Source organism: Chiloscyllium plagiosum, chromosome 8, assembly GCF_004010195.1.
Source record: "Chiloscyllium plagiosum isolate BGI_BamShark_2017 chromosome 8, ASM401019v2, whole genome shotgun sequence".
NCBI classification, from domain to species: Eukaryota; Metazoa; Chordata; class Chondrichthyes; order Orectolobiformes; family Hemiscylliidae; genus Chiloscyllium; species Chiloscyllium plagiosum.
In genome coordinates, this window is record NC_057717.1 from 39,620,245 (window position 1) to 39,627,274 (window position 7,030).

Below are 7,030 nucleotides of genomic sequence, written 5' to 3' on the forward strand. Positions count from 1 at the left end.
TTAGGGTATTAGGACTGAAGTGATGATCGAGGCGAGGAGCTCACTGGGAAGGCTGTTTGAGAAGTTATTATCTGGTCTGGGAGTAGCTTAGAATATCTGGATTCGATATTCGCCTGTTTGGCCACGACTTAGGCATTGTGGGTGTGTTCTGTGTGTGTTGGCAGGCATGATTTCTGTGTTTCGCCAACATGCTTCTGTGTTTTTTTTTCTGTGGTTATGCTGTGAGTGGGAAGTGTACCAGATTTTCTCCCACAGTTCGCCCTTTGCTGAAGAGCATGTTGAAAAGGCGCAATGTAGCCCAGACAGGGGAGGCGATCAGTGGTGGGGCTTCGGTGTTAGAGAGGTAGTAGTCAGTGTCTGAATCTGACCGAGCGTAGTTTGTGTCAGGGTAGAGGATCTCACTCCAGCGAAATTGAACAAGCTGGGTTGTGAGGAGAGCAGGGGTAAAAGTGCGGTACAAAACCGGCAGCAGCACATACGGAAGCCCACGGCCAGGATAATGATACCCACAACCGCAATAAAGGATATCAGTTCCTCTAGCAGTTCAGTGCCCCGTGAGCCATGCCAGGAGGTTGCCCAGGTGCACAGGTCCCATTGGAACTCCGGTTCATTTGGGACAGAAGCAGCCTGTGGAAAGTGGTGTGACAATTCCGTTATATTTTCGTTGGGTTCAGGGATGTAGGTACAGCAGTCTTTGCGAATGAAGGCGCTAGTGCCCCTTTTTGTTTGTCCAGCCAGTAGTCCATGGCCATTCTGTTTTGTAGGGCCACAGTGCGAATGGCGACAGCCTCTGCATTCAGCTGGGCAAGATCTTCAGCCGTGGTATGTTATCTCCTCTAGCGTGGTGGCCAACTGATGTGACTCTATGCCGAGGTGCAGGGTTTCGTAAGTTGTCACAAAAAGGGGGGAGAGGGTATCTCGTCTGGGGCAGTGAGGGCGCGTTTTCTGCGGGGAATAAGCTTCTGGAAATGAGACGACTGGGAGTGGTAAAGGAGTGGTCCCACATACGACGTGCCAGCCCATGACAACGCCAGCCGGGGTATGCCTTGTGGCCACAGACAAAATAAGTGTCATTGTATTTTCTTAGCTGATGGGTTTGGGATCCTGTCCAAATATCATTGAAAATGGAATTGTGGGCAGACATATTGTGGCCAAGTATATCTAGGACGCTGCACTCTGCTACAGACCAGTGTACTGCAGAGGTCAAGATCAGTGAGTTTGTGCACCAGATCCAGCCAGCCACCCATGCGGATGGCGGGCTTCTCGTCAGGCAGGTCGTTCCTCTGTGTGAACCCCATGCGGTGGTGTCAGTGATGGTCAAGTTTGGGTGTTCAAATGAGAGGTTCTGGGCTGTGTAGAACCATCCTGTGAATTTGTCGAGGTGATATCCTGCGGATTTCCAGTAGTCTCACCGATTAGCCACATGAATGGCCGGTCTGATTAGCAGACGGATCGTTGTGACCCCAGGGACCCGTCCAGTTTTAGCCACAATTCTGCCATCTCTGCGGTGTTAAAAGGGACTGCGCCGTGGGGAATGCCTCCGTAGGAATGTTCAGGGAAACCATCACAGACCCAGCAGCTGGTCTGGTTTACCCTCTGGGCATACCCTGTGGGTTATATCAAGGAAACCGTTCACCCAGGGCTCGCGGTGCATTAAGTGCCCTGTTCTGTGTGCCCTGTTACCGATCAGTGGTGATGTGCAAGTCAGACCAAGAGTGATGATCCCGATGGCTGCAGCGAGCAGCTGGATCCCTCTGTGGTGTCGGGAGCTGTATCCTGTTCTGCTTGGTTGTCCTTCTGTGGAGGCGGAGCCCTCTTTCACCGGGTCGCATTCTGGTCTCCCTTGGAGCGTGACAGCTGTCATTGTCGTGAGACAGACCAAGAGTGGTCCTTCCCATCTACGGGAGAGAGAATAATTCGGCAGGGACTGTCTCATTACATAGTGCCCAGTTTAAACGGGTGAAGTGGTTCCTGCCGTGGTGTGGACACCGCAGCTTTTTTTTGTTTTTTCTGTTTTACCCCCACACGATTGCCTAACTACGTTAGTGTTTATTTTTCCCCAGCACCCATGTTGCGTGTGTGTAGGTTTGAGACACAGTGAAGAACACAAGATGCCCGAATATTTATTCAGTTTCCATCAGTAGGAAGAAAAGAAACACCCAAGTGCCCAGTACACTGCAGCTTTTGCAAATCATGGTTTAAAGTGATCCTTCTACTAAGGGCTTGAACCTAATCCAAGAGAGTTTCCTGTGTTCAGAGCAGCGCTGTGTCATTGGCTAGTTTTGGGGGTCCAGCTGTGGGAATGGGTCGTTCCATTAGCACATCAAATGGTGTAAAATCCGTCGTTTGGTTTCCCTATCCTCTTATTGTGTAAAACACCAGTGGTCGACCATCTGGCCAAGCCAGTTCTGTGTCCTGATGATTTTAGGGAAGGTGGTTTTGAGGCTGCCGTTCATTGACTCCACCATTCCTGATGACTGGAGGATGGTACATAATGTGGTATCTCCAGGGTATCCCGAGGGCGTCCCAGTCTTCAGTAATGAGCTTCGCGTTGAAATGGGCCCCATTCCCCGTATGTTTCTATGTGCCCTGACAAATAAACCTCTTGTAATAACGTCGTGCAAGATACACTTTATCACTGCTCTGGGGGCATTTTTTTTTTAGATGGATAATGACTTGACCTATTTTGAAAACATGTCGACATTAACTAGGATATACTTGTATTCCTCCTTCTGAGGCATGTGGGCAAGGTCAATTAGAAGGTGGGTGAAATGACCCTCAGGAACATTTATTTAGTCATGTTTGGCCATGGGCTTCCCTGCATTTTTTGGTGGACAGATGAGGCACTGTGATAACAGGGCTTGGGCAGGTGCAATGAATCCCGCTGCATACCAGGAATGGCTGGCAGCATCTTGCTTCTGTGTCCGATCCGTGTGCTGGCAGTGCCAATAAGTGCAGATGTGCTTTCAGGTAGACGATGCAGGGGTGGGTAAGACCCTGCAAGGACGGTGATTGTAGGCACCAATGCGGGCCCATGCGGCCCTCTCATCTGGTGCGGTGGCTTGCTATGCTGCTCGGAGTGCATCGAGAGGGTCAGGAGGCTCTTGAGGTTTCACCACCCTGTGTGCTCTGTAAGGCATTAGTAGCCAATGATAGTGCAGATTCCCGGGTGGCTGCACCAGCTGAGGCATTTGCTTGGGTGATGGAATCGGTGGCACAGTTGTGGGCGTCACAGTTTATAATTGTGACAGCGGCAGGTAGCAGGACTGCTTCTAGGATGTTGGAAATGAGTGCTGCACGTTGAAGTGGTCTCACTGCTGAACTGATGAACTTCCTCTGTTTCCATATTACGCCCAAGTCCTGAACCACTCCAAAGGCACATCTGGAGTCTGTGTAGATATTGGCTGTGCAACCCTGTGCTAAGTTGCAGGCTCTAATGAGAGCAAAGAGCTCTGCCGCCTGTGTGGACACCCCAACTGGTAAAGCAGCTGATTCGAGAGTGGTGAAGGGGGTGCAGATGGCTTGGCCTGCTAATGTGTATAGGTCTGATGGCCGGAAGGAAGAGCTGCTGTTGAAAAGAATCTGGTCAGAGTTTTCTCAGACCGGTCAGGACACCTGCTGAACCAGGCGAAAGTTAAGACTGCAGATGATGGAGATTAGAGTACAGGTGAGAATGGTGCTGGAAAAGCACAGCAGGTTAGACAGCATCCGAGAAGCAGGAAACTCAATGTTTCTGGCAGAAGCTCTTTGTCAGGAATGCTGAACCAGGCCCAAGCAGTTGTGGTTGTCTGCAGAATGATGCTATGTGAGCGGAATTAGGGTGGTGGTGTTCAAAACTAGGGCGCGGTGTCGGCAAAGGTTTGCCGAGATCACAAAGTGACCTCATGACCAATTCTCAGAGTTGCAGTAAAATGTTGGATTGCTGCTGAATGAAGCAGCAGGGAGAGCGACAGTGGGACCAAAACAGTTCACGAGTGATCTAGCACACCGGGGGTGGCCTTATCCAGTGTTACTGTGGCTGCTGCCATGGCACACAAACACGCCAGCATTCCGCTCATAACAGGTGATAACTAAACATTATAAAATGCAACAGGGCAATGGAGATCCCCATGAAGCTGGGTTAAAATGCAAGGCGCGAACCCGTCTAGCTTGGTTACATAAAGATAGAAGCACTGTGATTACTCGGGCACTGTCAGAGCAGGAGTGGAAATTATTTGTTGCTTCAGTTCAATGAATGCCCGTTGCAGTTCGGATGTTCACTTCACTCTGGCTGGCTGTTTAGCGGAAGTTGCCTCCCGCAGACGTGCCTCAATAGCACAATGGACAGGATCCAGGGGCTGCAGTAGTTTACCAGCCCCAGAAACACTTGCAGCAGCCTGTTCGTGGCAGTAAGGGGAAGCTGGGTGATGACATCCAATTGCTCCTTGTACAGTGCTCTGAGGACACCCTGCGCTTTTTAGACACCCTTTGCCCATCCTGTGCCAGACTGCAGAGCAAGGCTGCCGTAAACTGCTTGCATGGAGTAGCGGAGGTAGCAGCTAACAGCAAACCATCCGCATACTGCAGGCACGTGCTGTGGCATGGTAGGTGAAAGGTGGACAGGGTGAGGTATACTGCAGCAGCATAAATTTGGGGCTCGCCAAATATCCTTGGGCAAAGCCAGTCCATGTATTTTGGCAGCCGCCATATGTAAAAAACATAAAGTTTCAGGGACCAACTTAATGGCGAATGAGGCTGAGCAAAGGTCGATTACAAGAATATCAGGTGGACGAGGCGGGGATACTGACCCGGATAGCATTTGTGTCCTGGACTACTGCGAAGCAGGGAAAAACAGTGGCACTGACAGCCCTACGATCTTGCACAAAGCGCCATTTTCATGATTTTCCATGCTTCAGGATAGTTTAGAAAGGAGCGTTGCATGAGGTGTGGGCACGAGGATTCCCTGTTGCAGAGGTGATTCAATAACTGCTTTGATTCCTATTACTTCTGCGGGTGATACAGGTATTATAGTATTGATGGTGGAATGCTCCCTGTCTGAGTGTAACTGTATTTGATTAGGCGGACAACAGCTGGCCTGCATGGTTCTATTATTGTGCCCAAAGCGCACACAAAATTCGCCCTTTCCAATCAGTGCTTGCTCGACGAAAGGGTCTGACCTGCCTAAATGGTGTGAAATGTATTGTTGGTTGTGCGATACGCCCTATCATGGTTGTGAGATCTTTGGGGTGCCAGGTGTTCTTAATTATAAAGGAATTGTGCAGGACTGCTGTTGGGTCTTTGCAGGCCAGTGCAGCCTGCCCTGCGCTGAGTTGCACGTCTGCTGCAACCCCCTGTGGACTGGTAACGTATCTGCCAGTGATGGCAAGTGGGGAGATGAGCTCCAGATGTGAGTCCATGAGTGGAGGATATGTTGATGCTCGTTCCCGGGGGGCAGAAGCTGGACAGTAAATTTGACAGACGAAACGGCCACCCACCAGAGAATGGGTGAAGGATAAAGGGGTAGTTGATATCCGGGAGCGGAGAGGGTCAGGAAGGGTGAGGGTAGGTTCTGGCGGGCACAACCAGGGGCATGAGCCATTCACTAATCTCACAACTAACAGCAGGGCTATTCCAAACTACTCTTTCAAACATCCTGGAGCCTTAGTGCATGGCCACATCCCAGAAAGTGCTGAAAAGATAGAAAGAAAGAACACAATAAGAATGGGCCATAAAAAGTGAATTTCACCAATCACAGTCTAGATTAAATTACATTTCTCTTTCGCAGTCTCCAGGACAGAAATGAAGGAACGGGGAGAAATTTAAGAACATGTGACATCGCAATTCATTGTAATCATCTTCCCATTCGCCAGAACATCAAATAACGGCGGGTAGAGTCACAGTAGGACTTTGTTTCACAACAGCGATGAAATAACAGTCTCTCTTCGGCTTGCTATTTTACATGTCAGTGGCGAACCCCTTTGAGAGAGTGTGCAGTCTCTCACACCGCCGTTAATTCTCCAAGAAGCAAATCCACCAGGTCTTTTTTTTTAAATTTGAATACGGCACTTAAACGCGCTGCAGCTTTGTTGTTTTCCCGCAGAAATGGCAGTGGTGGGATTGGAAAGGACACCTCCAAAGAGACTGGAAGCTGGATCCAGCGCCATAGATCGTTCGGCTACTGTTACACTCGCGCGTGCGCGGCCATTGTCATACATTTTCAATTGTGCTCCTGCAAAACAACAGAAGAAAAATCACAGGGAAAGCATTCCGCGAACCATGTCTTCCTCGCATAGCAGCTGGGATATGTCCGACTACAATATCAATTTTGCAAGAAATAATGATAGCTCATCAATCCTCACAAAACTCAATGGAAAGCTGAAATCTATATTCTGACAATATTTCCAGCTACAAATGTATATGCGAGTGTGAGAATGCTGTTCCATTATGACTTGATAAAATAACAATGAGCTGCATGACATTACTGCAATTTCGATTCTTGCTTTGCTAAATGATTTCACCCATTGCTCGAAACAGGACAACTTTCACGTTTACACGGAACATGAAACACACCGGACTACAGGGAAAATGCACAAAGCTGAGCAGGCCGTGTTCCACATCATACCGTGCAGCATAGTTTCAGTCACTGTGTCTTTTTTGCAGAATATTAGTCCCAAAGAATGTTCTCCACCCGAAAACCGGAGGTAGCATTACAATCCGAGAACGACAGATCACATTGTGAGGATGCTCTGACCTCGGAGCCAGTTCGAGATGCCACTTCCTTTGCCTTTTACCTTAACCGTGCAATTTGCTGCAGAGATGCTCACTCCTGGACATGAGCCACATGGATACCCACTGAGTTGGAAACCTGTGTGGGAATCGACGAGAAGCGACTCAATAAATTTTGCTAAATTCCATGGTGCTTATTAGAAATGCAGTTTCTGTTCACTTCAATCTAAAAGGCAGTTTCTGAACATGGTAACAGAAGTCAAAAGGTAATTACTTCACCCCACCCCCACTCCGGAAGAGGTGTTAACTGCACTTGAGTGTTTTT